Source organism: Colobus angolensis, unplaced genomic scaffold (genome assembly GCF_000951035.1).
Source record: "Colobus angolensis palliatus isolate OR3802 unplaced genomic scaffold, Cang.pa_1.0 Scaffold272, whole genome shotgun sequence".
Classification (NCBI taxonomy): Eukaryota; Metazoa; Chordata; class Mammalia; order Primates; family Cercopithecidae; genus Colobus; species Colobus angolensis.
In genome coordinates, this window is record NW_012115955.1 from 763,555 (window position 1) to 777,054 (window position 13,500).

At 43.9% G+C, this 13,500-nt stretch overlaps 1 protein-coding gene across 3 annotated transcripts in view; it reads left to right on the forward strand.

Annotated features, from left to right (window-relative positions):
- The window catches only part of NFIL3 (nuclear factor, interleukin 3 regulated), a 93,150-nt gene that overhangs the window by 64,675 nt on the left and 14,975 nt on the right, over positions 1-13,500 (forward strand). The window contains exon 1 of one of the 3 annotated variants that reach the window (XM_011948005.1): positions 13,052-13,416. The exons of 1 other annotated variant lie outside the window; for it this stretch is intronic. The gene's annotated coding sequence lies outside the window, so the exon portion shown is untranslated. Of the gene's footprint in view, positions 1-13,051; positions 13,417-13,500 lie in introns of those variants that run through there. One more of the 3 variants, XM_011948004.1, reaches the window with a different exon arrangement.

A 13,500-nucleotide genomic window follows, 5' to 3' on the forward strand; every position in this document is an offset into this window, starting at 1 on the left:
ATACCTAATGTAAATGACGAGTTAATGGGTGCAGCACACAAACACGGCACATGTATACATATGTAACAAACCTGCACGTTGTGAACAGGTACCCTAGAACTTAAAGTATAATAATAATTTTTAAAAAAAGGTCAACAGGCAAGTTTCATTATATCTGTGTTTTTGATCCAAAAAATACAACATGTAATATATCAAATACCATTGAATCGTACACTTTAAATGGGTAAATTGTATGGATGTGAATTGTATCTCAATAAAGCTCCTTTAAAAAAAAGAGATTTAGGGCAGTGGTCTTCAATCCCCAGGCCACAGACAGGTACTGGTCCCTGGCCTATTAGGAACTGGCCCACACAGCAGGAGGTGAGCGGTGGGCGACCAAGCATTACCGCCTGAGTTCAGCCTCCTGTCAGAGCAGCGGAAGCATTAGATTCTCATAGGAGTGTGAACTCTATTGTGAACTGCGCATGCGAGGGATCTAGGTTGCGCACTCCTTAGGAGAATGTAACTCCTGATGATTTGACATGGAAGAGTTTTATCCTGAAACCATCCCCCAAAACCTTTGCCCGTGGAAAAATTGTCTTCCACGTGGAAAAACTGTCTTCCACGAAACTGGTCCCTGGTGCCATAAAAGGCCGGGGACTGCTGATTTGGGGATAGTGTCAGTAGGAAATTGTAATTGACTATATATGAATGATGTAGTGAACATTTGTCACTTTATGGCTACTCGGCAGCGGAAGCTCTTCCTACTTTAGGTTATAGAGCCTGTCTCCAATCAGAGAAACTGAAGATCTTCTATTAATGTTCCCAGTCTCTTGGTAGCCAGAGTCTTGGCATATGATGTAGGTCCTGCCAATCAGAAATACTTAACTCCTCCTTAGCTCCCCACCTTCAACTCTTTTGTTGTTGTTGTTGTTGTTGTTGTTGTTCAGAGTCTTGCTCTGTCGCCCAGGTTGGAGTGCAGTGGAGCGATCTCGGCTCACTGCAAGCTCCGCCTCCCGGGTTCAAGCCGTTCTCCTGCCTCAGCCTCCCGAGTAGCTGGGATTAAAGGTGCCTGCCACCATGCCTGGCTAATTTTTTGTATTTTTAGTAGATACGTGGTTTCATCGTGTTAGCCAGGATGGTCTCGATCTCCTGCCCTCGTGATCCGCCCACTTCGGTCTCCCAAAGTGCTGGGATTACAGGTGTGAGCCACCGCAACCGGCTCCACTTTCAACTCTTAATCAGAAAATGGTGATGTGAAGAAACGTAGATCATGCAGGCTCTTTCCCTGGTGCAGTGCCTGTGAAGGTGGCTGTGTCCTGGCTGCAGGAGCTTTCTTTCTGGTAGGAGCATTGGAGGAGTCCACCATGCACATGCAGTTTCTCTGTCCTGCAGCAGAGACAGCAGTGCCTGCAGGAGGTCAAGTCTGCAGTTTGATTTGGGGCATAGCTTCTGGCTTTTTAGACTCCAAACCTGATTTGCCACAGATTCTGTGAGTTGCCTGGAGTTTTTTGAGTTATTTGTTTAATAAATTACTGTTCTGCTCATATTAGCCAGAATCAGTCTGTGTTGCTTGCAACAAAGTACCCTGAATGCTATAAAAACTGCTCCCAGATTCTCAGGAAGTTGGTGAACTGTGGGATGTACAAGATGTAACTGAAGGAAGTAAAAATCCAGTAGTATTAAAGGGAAGAGTTCTGATAGTACCTGGCATGCATAAGGTGAAATGTTAATTAGATTATAAGCTGTAGGCACATGGAATAAACTGTGCACTGAAAGGCTCAGTAAGGGACCCTGGGTGACCACTGTCACAGAATAGAATGGTAGTCCTGAAGACCATGTGGCAAAGTCATAGTCCTCACCTCACCAAGGCAGACTTTTCTTCCTCACTCCTCAGTTTCAGGTGCAGGCAGATGTCTCTAAAACTGATTCAGTGCCAAACGGAGCCATCATCCAGCCTCTAGAGGCAGGTGGACTTGGTTGGGCTTCATGAGGACCATGAGGAAATAGCACTCAAGTTTCATTTCAACCTCCTTTGAGTGGCCTTTTATGAATAGAATTCGAATTCCACATTTACTAGTCTCTCTAGATGCAAATTAAGATAAAATTTGATGGTGAAAGAGGGGTGAGGCACACTTCCTGTTGAGTTAGCAATTGCTGCCGGCAGGCAAGGTCGTAGAGATGTTGGAGTTTTCTGCACCAGCAGTTCTAGGGGCCTGATGATTGTATTATTGTATAAGTCAGTTGTGTCAAGTGTTTTTATTCCAGTTCTCACAACTCTGGGTTCTGATCATTTAGAGGACTGAATATCCAAGGAGGGTGATGCTTCCACTACTTGACATAGCAAATACTTGCTATGCCTAGTGGGGGCAGTGGAGAGAGAGAGAAAGGAAGAAAAGACACACAATTCAATTATTAGGTACTTTGGGGGAATGCAAGAGAAAACCAGGGAAAGGACAAGGGTGCCCGGAATCATTGAAGACGGCTCATACGGATACTGTTCTTTCACCTGAGGGCAGCATTGCCATGGTCCTCAGGCATGTTCATGCTGACTTCCACATTCCCTAGGAAACCCTTTAGAGAAGTGTTTGGCAAACTACAGACCTATGGGCCAAATCTAAACTGCCAACTATTCTTAATTTTTGTTTAAATTTCAATAGCTTTAAGAGTACAGGTGTTTTTTGGTTACATGGATGAATTATATAGTGGTGAAGTCTAGGTGCACTTGATTTTTTTTTAAATTATTCATATCCTTTTACTATTTTCCTATTGGATGTTGATCTTCTTGTAAATTTATAAGCGTGCTTAACATATTAAGAATGTTAAACTTTTTTCTAGAATAAAAATATGAACTATTTTCTCAAATTTTTTGTCTTTTAACTTGTTTAAGGTGTCTTTTATCAAACAAAAGCTGCTTGACTGTTAATTAAATATATTTATCTTTTCTTTTGTAACTTCTGGGTTTCATGTAGACCTGTTCTCCCGTATTTTGGTTTTGTACTTTTATGTGTAATTTAACACTTAAATCTTTAATAGTATGGGAATATTTTTATGCTTGGAGTGAGATGAAGGTCTATCCAATGATTCCAACATGATGTATTTTCCCACCGTTAGTAGACAGTTAGCATCCATTTTTTTCTACTCTCATGCAATCTGATATCTACCTGGGGAGGCTTGAAAGCTAAAGAAACATGTCTTAGACTTTGTGAAGCTGAGGTTCTGGAAGTAAATTATGTTCCATCATTTAGAAGCACTCATGAGAGCCTTTGTTGTGCAGACTGGTCTCGAAATCCTGGTCTCCAGTGATCCTCATGCCTCAGCCTCCCAAAGTGCCGGGATTACAGGTATGAGTCACTATGTCTCGCCTGAAAATCAACTTTTTACATTTCTCAAAATATCCGTTAGAATTTTGATTAAGAGACATTATATTCATTGGTTAATTTGGGGGTAATCATCATCTTTATAATACTCTTAATCAGAAATGTGTTCAATTTCTTTTCTTGTCTGGCTTCTTTTAGTCATTATTCAATGTTTTTTGTTTTTTGTTTGTTTGTTTGTTTTTATATATATATATTTTTAGTAGAGACGGGGTTTCACCATGTTAGCCAGGATGGTCTCGATCTCCTGACCTCGTGATCTGCCCGTCTCGGCCTCCCAAAGTGCTGGGATTACAGGCTTGAGCCACCGCGCCCGGCCCATTATTCAATGTTTAATAGTTTTCTTTATGTAGACTAGCTTGCACCTTTTTGTTAGATGTAGTTAATTATTTGATAGTTTTTCTTATTGTGAATAAGACACTTTTCCCAAGTATATTTTAAGTATATTTAAATATAATATTTTCAACTAAAATACTAAGAGTTAACATTTATTAAGCACTGCCTAGGCACCAGATATGTTATTTACATTATGCTTCACATGTTATTCAGTCACAAATGAAAATCTATAGTTCACAAAATACTCATCTAACAATGACTAAAACAGATCGAGGTTTGTGTTTCTCATGTTCAAGAAGCCCAGAGGTAGGTAAACAGGTGCTGACACTGACACTTCCCTCATGGTCAAATGGGTGCTATAGTTCTAGCATCATGTCCATTTTTAAGGCAGGAGAAAAGGAATATAGGGGCCCCTGCAACTTCTTATTATGCCCCTTTGGCCAGAATGGTGTCAGTTAGCCACCCCTGCCAGGAAGGAAGTCTGAAAGTATTTGATACTTGCAAATCCCAGAGTAAATAAAGGCTGGAAGAATGAGCTTGTAAGTAGATCTTGTGTGAGTCAAACTGCAGCAATGCTCATTCATAATATCCTCACCGTAACCTTCAGAGGGCAGCATGACTACAATTCCAAGTGTGCAGAGGAGGAAACCGAAACAATGAGTCTCAGCAATTTGCCGATAGTCACAGCAATAAATGTAGAATGTGTGCTTTCAGCCATTCTATTACAAATGATTCCCATATGCAGGAAAACTTTTGTTTTTAAATATTCACATCTTGTCTAACTATATTACTCAATTCTTCTATTATTTGCATAAGCTTTAGTTTAGCTATATAAGTAAATGAACATATGGAATTATATCTTCCTAGTAATATTGATAATTCTTTTTTTTCCTGTCTCATTGCAATGGCTCAGATCTTCAAAATGATGTCAAATAATACTGAGTTGCCTGTTTATTTTCCTATTTAAATAGGAAGGACTTTATTGTTTCCCCATTAAATGATTAAATTTACACTGAAAAAGAATGCTTTTCAGATATTCAGTAGTAAAGATAAATATTTTTCAGTAACAAGAAAGTTTTCTTTCCCGGTCTGCAGTTCAAAATGTTTTCCTTTTATCACATCAAAGTAGCTATACTTCTGACTACTCTCCAGCTACTTTAGCAATACATATCATACTCCAAAAAGAGTACTAGAAAAGACCTCCCTAAGACCTTCTTACACTAATGCTTTACAAATCAATCTCCCATTTCTTTTCAGCTCTGCCTTTTCACAGCAGAATTAAGATCTGGCAAGAAACTAAACAACTTCACTGGAATGTATAGGCTCTTATGTGTCAGCAACAGTTTTCATAACACTGCAAAAGACAAGAAAATGGACAATTTCTCCACAAGACTGAGAGTCGTCTTTCTCTGCTACTTTTAGTGAGGGACGTGTTTTCAGGAAACCTATTTTTGGAAATATTGCTGCGCTTTGAATCTTTGACAGGTTCTGAAAGAATTCACTGGGCCTGAGTTTCCCAGAAACCGAAGCCTGAATCAAAGCTCCTGTGCTAAGGCTTTCTTGGGAGGTACAATTCTAGAACTGCAAGAGTAAGAGGAAAAGAAGAGGAGACAGAGAAATACGGGAAGTACATTTATAAGGACAAGGTACTCTACCAGGTTGTCTACAGTGTCCCAAGACAGCACAGACTGTGGCTGGGACACGAGACATCATGCCACTAAACATTGTAGAGGGGAGGCATTTATCTACTGGTTCCATCCCATCTCCTGTCACTCATGGCTCAGAACTAACCTGATGGTGTGCCAACTACCCTATACCTTGGGGTTGTGCTACCTGCTCCTGGTAGCCCCTGGGAAAGACAGGTCCCTGGCCCTCTGTGCTTGTGTGAGTTCCTAAGTGATGGGAGGTGCCCATCTGTAAGCTCTGTCCATCTTACTTGGTGCAGCAGGAGAGCCTTGGGAACCCAGGAAGACCCAAGTTAGCTGCTGGTGGTAGAAGAGGGAAAGATGTCCAAGACAAAGCCTCTCCAGTAGCAAGCAAGGGAGGCTTGGGACAGGTGAGGCAAAGTGGATCCAGGAAGGAGACACACTGGAACTTGCAGAGAGGTCATTTTTACAAAGGAAAGTGGTGTTTTACTTATGCATTAGGGGAAAAGTCTTGTGTGGTCTGGGTCATTGAGCAGTACAAGTCCTGCACTGGGAACCATCCCAGACAGCCAAGAGCAGGAACAGGAGCAAAAGGAACTCTGGAGCAGCATAGCCCAAGTACAAACACTCCCTGGAGGCCAAAGTCACGTCTTCTTCCACTGTGGTTACTGTTCAAGTCCAATTCCACTCGCTTCTAGTCTCCAGCTTGCTTTCTCTAGTGGGTTGAAGACACGCCCTTTGTAACAGCATAGGAGAGCATGTGCCAGTGCATCTCTGAGCTCAGACTCTGTTCCCATGATGCCTTTCCCCTCTCCATGGAATGGCAGAAGGATGAAATGTCTTAATATATGTGAAGCACCCAAGACGGCGTGCACATGCTGTGGTGTTTGAGCAATATTTGTTATTATTCTTACTGTGTAGAGGAACTGAAGCATATATAGCATATGTAAAGTACTATTGTGCTGTTTCTCAGATGAAGAAACTGAGGCGTCAAGGTTTCACGTGACTTACCCACGGTCACCCAGCTCTAGAGTCCAGGCTTTGAAACATTTCCCTACGCTAATTCTTAACGTGTGACACTTGGGGGAAAAAAACATTTCAAACAATGTGTCATTTTTATAGAACGTGTTCTCTGGAGCCAGCTATACTCCCGCCTGCCTGAATAACGTACTGATTGGTTTTGCTACTCCAGGTCCCCTAGACCTGGGCCTGGTCTACATTTCCACACTGCTCTCCCATGCCGACTTTGCAAAACCTGGGTTTCCATCAAGCTCTTTGCCAGGACTTGTCACTCCCCAAGGTTCCCTTGGTCACCAACCACACTGGCTTTGCTAGGCCTGGCTTTATGTGGTACTCTCTTGAGGTATGGCTCCTGCCTACAGAACACCCACACATCTTTAAGACTTTGGGTCATAATCCCAGCCCTTAGGAGGCTGAGATGGGAGGATCACTTGAGGCCAGGGTTTTGAGACTAGCCTGGGCAACATAGCAAGACCCTGTCTCTACAAAAAGTTTTTTAATTAGCCTGGTGTGTTGGCATGCACCTGTAGTCCTAGCTGCTTGGGAGGCTGAGGCAGGAGGACTGCTTGAGCTCAGGAGGTCAAGGCTGCAGTGGGCTACGATCATGCCACTGCACTCCAGCTTAGGCAACAGAGCAAGATCATGTACCAAAATTTTTTTTAAACAAAAAATAAAAACTTTGATCAAATTCTACCCTCTTTCAGGAAGTACTTCTGCCTCTGCTTCAATGGAATGTGGGTCTCCTCTCCTTCAAGCCCCTCTTGGTACACGGTCTGGTCTTTCCAGTGACAGTTACTACACCGTGACAGTATTTGAGTTATGCTTTTAACCCACCATCCTCATCTTCCCCTTAACCTCTAAGGGCCTGGCTTAGTTTCTGGCCCCTGCTAAGTAGTCAGTAAATGTGTATTAAGTGAGAGAGCGAAAGAATGCGCGCCAAGTCTAGAGCAGGCATGGGATATCATCAACTGTTCAAGGGATGCCTGGCACCCAGCAGGTGCTCCATAAATGGAAGAATGAATGAATTCCAATCCCCATCCACCTCTGTTATTCTTTCTTGTAGATGTACGTGCTCACTTGTTCATCTGAATTGAATAGGATCCTGGCAGCGTACCAAGATTTGTTATGTATATGTAATTAATATGGACACGCACACACATACATATGCACACACACAAGCATTTGGTTGATGATACCATTTTTCTGATGTATATTGATTCTTTTATTGGGTTAATATTAATAACAATAGCTAACACTTGCTAATATATCAAGCACTTTCCTAATCAGTTGATAGGTACTAATTTTATCCTCAGAACAAGTTGAGATACTATACTTATAAATGGTTGTCAAAAGGAGAAAGTGAGGCACACAGCAGATAAGAAAAGTAACTTGCCCACAGTCACAGAGTTGCTGAGCAGCTGTGGGCAAGCTGGGATGTGGACACAGGCCTCTGGATCTGGGTCTTCAGCACTGGGCTCTACTGCTTGCAATTCCTGGTGACTGCCCAAGAGCTGGCTCTTTTATCATCCTGCCAGTACGCGGACTCACAAAATCCTCCACAGACATATATGCACTGCCTGAGAGCAGCATCACACAGCAGCAGCTGAAAACACAGTGGCAGCTGAATCCTGAGCACTTCTGAAAGTTTCTCAGAAGACCAGAAATGTGGTCAAGCACCCAATTTCCTGACTTCTTAAGTGCATTTACCAAACTGATAGCATTTGCTTTAACCTCTTGCTGAAACAAACCACGCCTCCAGAAGACAACTTTTGTCTCTGGAGTTACAAAAGTTGGTGGGCAACTCAACAAGGTAATTTTCTCTTGTCCATGTTACAATTAGGCCAAGGGAAGGTTATGAATGAGCCAGTGATTGTCATAGCTGCTTTGCTGCAAATGCCACATTTGCAGGTTTTCTTTTCTGCGATATATGCTGGTGGCATGTTAGTCGACCCACGCTAATGAGAGAAGGAGCGCGGCTGAGCATCTGGTCAGCTCCCTTGGGTTTCAGATGAAGGAATGGACATTCAGAGAGGTGAAATGATCCCCTTGGTGAGTGTGGGGTACAGAATGCACTAGAATCCCAGCTTCTCAGTTGCAGCTGTGTAGCTCTTTCCAGTAAACTATCCTGTGCATGACTTCACAAAAATGTTTAGATAAGCTTTACTTCGTTGATTTGAACTGGATTGCAATGTGGACCTGTCATGTCTTATTCCTGGTGAAATGATTTTTGTTGGAACATATTTCACAATTTTCTATTTCATATACGCATAGCCCTGCTAGCTGTGTCCCAGTTGCTGGCTGAGTGCTGCCACAATGCTTGCTCCATCGCCAAGATGTTGCAATGAACATGATTAGCTGCTCCCACAGTCTTGACCATTTTTAGTGTATTCTCTTGCTTCCTACCTACCTTTTTTTGTTAATGTCCCTTATTTTGGCACCCTTACTCACATATACCATTTAATCTGAATGAATAAAAATGCTTACTGAAATGTGTGCCATCTGTTGTGGCTGAATTTAAAGACACGTTTCAGTTTTTGTAACAGTGTCCTTGCAACATTTTCTCTTTGCAAAATCACCTCTTTCTGGTCTTTTCCTGGGTCCTTTGGAAATGCTTTGAAATGTATTCAGACCATCAGCTGCTTTTGTCTGGGGAAATCATGTCGTTGGTGTAGAGACCTAATTTCTTTCTTAGCTTGAGCAAGAGCTGCTTAATAGGAAACATTTTGGCTTCCCATACTTTAAAGCCATCGCTTCTACAGGGAATGTCATTTGACCATCTTCTGTTACCCAATTTCCCACAAAAGCTAGTTTTTGAAAAAGAAGGCCAAGCATGCTAATAGAACTCCTGCTAATGGAGCCACGTGGCAAAGTTAGGAGACTGAGAGGCAGAGGCTGGAAGACAGAGTGGAAATCTTAAAAACTACAATGTCTAGGTTGTGGCTGGGATAGGTAGGTGGCAAGAGCAAAGAGAAAAGTGGATGTTTGGTGGAATGAAGGAATCCCAGGGAGTAATGAGGATCTGAATGACTGGAGAAAGGCCAAAGGAAAAAAGAATCAATAGAGTAAATCAAGAGAAAGAAATTTAAAAAGACAAAAGGTCAACAAAGGTAGAAAAATTACAAGAAAAGGCAAAGCAGAAGAGGCAGACAGAGGGACAGAGGTGAAAGATTAAAAATGGCATGAAGAGCAGAAATGAAAGTGCATGAGTGAAGGAAAGAAATATCATTCCAGGAAGTTTCTGCCTCAACAGTCAATGACTCACTGCATCAAAGCCAAAATCCCAGCATAAAGCACACACTGATGGGCGTGGGGAGGAGAACCTCACTAAGGCTACCATGCTAGCTCACATCCTAAAGTCTCCACTTGAAAAAAAAAACAAGTCTGGTGCTGTGACTCACACCTGTAATTCCAGCACTTTGGGAGGCCAAGGTGGGAGGACTCCTTGAGCCCAGGTGTCTGAGACCAGCCTGAGCAACACAGAGAGACACTGACTCTAAAAAAAAAATATATTAAAAAATTAGCAAGGCATGGTAGTGTGCACCTGTAGTCCCAGCTACTTGGAAGGCTGAGGTTGGAGGATCACTTGAGCCTGGGGGGATCAAGGCTGCAGTGAGCCGTGGTCACGCCACTGCCCTCCAGTGTGGGCAACACAGCAAGATCCTGTCTCAAAAACAACAACAACAACAACAACAACAAAAACTGTATGCTATGGATTCCTAGAAACTGAACTTTTGTTCCTGGAGTTTAATAAAAAGACACAAGATGCTCCATAAACATACTACAGTGGAAAGAAAATGATCCTGGCACACAGGAGCCCTGATGCAGGCTGCTGGTCACCAGACCAGACAGGAGGTCACCAAAGGGCTTTTAGCGATTGAAGTTTTCAACAAAGAAATCCAGAAATCCAATGCACTAAACAGATAGGGTAGAGCTGCCCAATTTGGTTGCCAGGTGGGCAGCCTGCCTTTTAATCACTGAGTCCCCCCTCTCTGCCCTGTTACCAGGACATCACTGTAGAACTCCTCTGTGAGAGGACTCAGACTGTCCAGCCTCTGGGTAGGTAAGTTCTGCAGTCTTCTATTTTTTAATGAATTGCTTGCCTAAACTGAAAATCAGGATATTTTACCAAAAAAAAAAAAAAAAAAGTCAACTTTCTTTTGAATAATTGGAGCTGTGGGCTCTGCAGTCTTTTATTTTTTAATGAATTGCTTGCCTAACCTGAAAATCAGGATATTTCACCAAAAAAAAAAAAAAGTCAACATTCTTTTGAATAATTGGACTGTGGGCTCCTGGAAACAGTAATTGATGAGAGCTGAAAACCAGCATTCTCCAATGGGTCACCTTCTTTTTGCCACAGTCCATGTGTGGCTAACGTCCTGAATTCTCATTACCCATCTGATTTTACAGCTACTCCTGCCTAGGGAGGTCCACTGTAAAATCCCTGCGATATATGTATGGCCTCTTAGAGATGTTCCAGCTGAAAACATTCTGCAGCTGTAGAACAATTATTACTATATTAAATTAAATCATTACTAAATTACAAACCTTGTAAATTCTCATTTTAGTAAGAAGTCACTGTTTTAGTCATTCTGTTCTCAAGCTATAGCTCTTATATTTGCTTAGTCAGAAACCATGTTGGCAGTATAATAAAATGAATTAGAATGTGGTTGATTGTCTTCTGCTGGTAGTTCTCATCCCTGTCCCAGCCACCTCCTCCCTGCCCCTGCCCTCCATCCACTCCCAGCACTGAGAGGTTCAAGAACCCCTTCCTCCTCCTCCTGAGAACCTCACAGCCCAGCTCCACCATCAGGCACATGCTGATGTCTTCCTAGAAGCCTCCCTATCCTGGTTAATTTGTGTCAGATATCTTAGGTTTTTATGCTCCATTAACTCGGGTTAATCTGCAAATACTTACCTACTCTGTGAATGTTCTAGGATATATATTAGATACATCATCACTTGGGCCCTGGGGACAGATCCTTCATCCTATTGTTTGGTGGCTTTCTAATCACCAGGAGGAGCTAAAGAGTTGTTTTCTAAGCTGGTATCTCAGACACCTTTTGCACTTCCTCTGATTGCCAACTTAGATGGTAACAATGAATGATGCACAAATATAATACATACCCAATCTAAAATACTCCAAGTAATTCTAGGAGCATCCGATTTCAAAATTCAGCATAAAGAATAAGTTTCCAGGTTGAGAGAATTCCTCCAGCATCACTGCCTGGGGTGGCTCCAGGCACGTTCTTTACCTTATCTTGAAGGTTGAGTTGTCTTTAAAGAAAGACATTTACTACCCATTCTACAACGACTTTGAAATTCCATGAAATTATTCAAAATGCACAACAAGGTGAGAACACGTGAAGGGGAGGGTAGATTATGCAGGGCAGCCCTGGATTTCTAAACAATAACTGCATTTCTGACCCCGAAAAGGCAACTGATTTATGGATATGATTTTGATTTCATCTAGGAGAGGTTTTCAAAGGTATAAATAGGCATTGTAAGGTTTTGGCAAAAAGGAAACTATCAGTACATTTGAGAAAAGTGGCCAGGCGCAGTGGCATGCGCCTGTAATCCCACTACCAGGGAGGCTGTGGCCAGAGAATCTTTTGAGCCCAGGAGTTCCAGGCCAACCTGGATAACATAGTAAGACCCCATCTTGAATTACTATATATGTATGAGAAAAGGGGAGATTATAAACTAAAATCAGGATTTGTTCTCATGAAGACAGTCAAGTTTGGAAAATGTGTAGTCGAGGGGATGTGGATCTTGCATTAGTCAGTACCGGGAAGATGGCTTCGGGGAACACGCTAAGCCCATATTGTACGTCTGAGTTTTCAGAGCCTTGTTAATAGAGCTGTATTACCAGATAAATTACGAACAAGAGTGCGTTCAAAACCACAACACTGCCCCGGGAGGCCTTCCAAAAACCCAACTGACAGGTGATAAAAAATCTTTAAATATGACTCGGGTGCTTACGATATTAACTGTGCAAGAATGGGAAAGGTAGAAAAGACAATCTTGGCGAGTAGATCTGCTGCTCATGGCAGACGCTAGAGATGGTACCTGGGTGTTCACTCTGCTCTTCTCTTTACTTTGGTTATTGCTTTTTAAAAACGAAAAGGGCAAAAAAGAAGTGGAAAGTCGTGGAGGCACTCGGCCCAGCCCCCACGTAGTTCAAGTAGAGCAGGAGGGAGCTGGCTGGTGGAGTCCTGCCCACCTGCCACACTCCGTATTTGGGCAAGCCTGTGAGTCACTGTCGGTAATATGGCTCCCTTCGCTAAGGCCAGCACTGACCCACTATCCATGTATCGGTAAACGCAGGGAGTGTGCCACGTGCCTTGACAGTCTAGCGCGTAGACTTAAGAAGTCGCGGCTAGGTGCTCTTTTTCCCATTCTTTTACGTCTCTTCCGTAGCCCGGGATTTGGGAGAGAAGACTATCGTATCCAGTTAGAGGCAGAAATGACACTAAGCAGCTATCAGCTCAAGATCACAGAAGAGATCCCGCGCGGCCGTCTCAAGCCCCAGCACCAAACGCCAGTGGGCGTCCCAGTGGGGCGCACCCGGAGCGCGGACCTTCACATCTTCCGAGGAACGCCGCACCCGCGTGGCGGGGGTGGGTAGATGGACCTCAGCGAGCCTCGTTTCCTAGTCGTGTTACGCAACAACTTTGCAGCCGTCATCTTCGCCCTAATTGTGCAGGGGGCGGTGTTTTGTGCGTGGAGCTTTCCCTCCCGGCTCCGGGCCGTCGCGGCTCTCCGGAGAGGCGCCGGGGCATTTTCATCGCTGCCTCCGCCGCGCAGCCCCGCGTAGCTGCCCGGCCGCGCCAACCCCTCCCCTGCCGCAGCGCGCCCCGAGTGTTGGCAGCTTGCCAGCCACCACCCCCCGCCTTCCCTCCTGCCCACCCCAAGGTAGGGCTCCTCTCGGGAGTGTGCCGGGAAGGGGAGGCCGAGGTCCCTGCCACGCCCGGGTAGCCGCAGCCTGCAGTGCTCGGTCGGCAACAGGTAGCCCGGCCGGCTGCGGCTCTCAGGAAGACAAAAAGCGCCTCTGCGAGCCAGTGAGGGTCGCGGGGTGCGCAGAGCCACCGCAGCGACCGGGAGGGTGAAGGAAGCCAAGAGCGGACGGGCGGTGGGACTGGGGG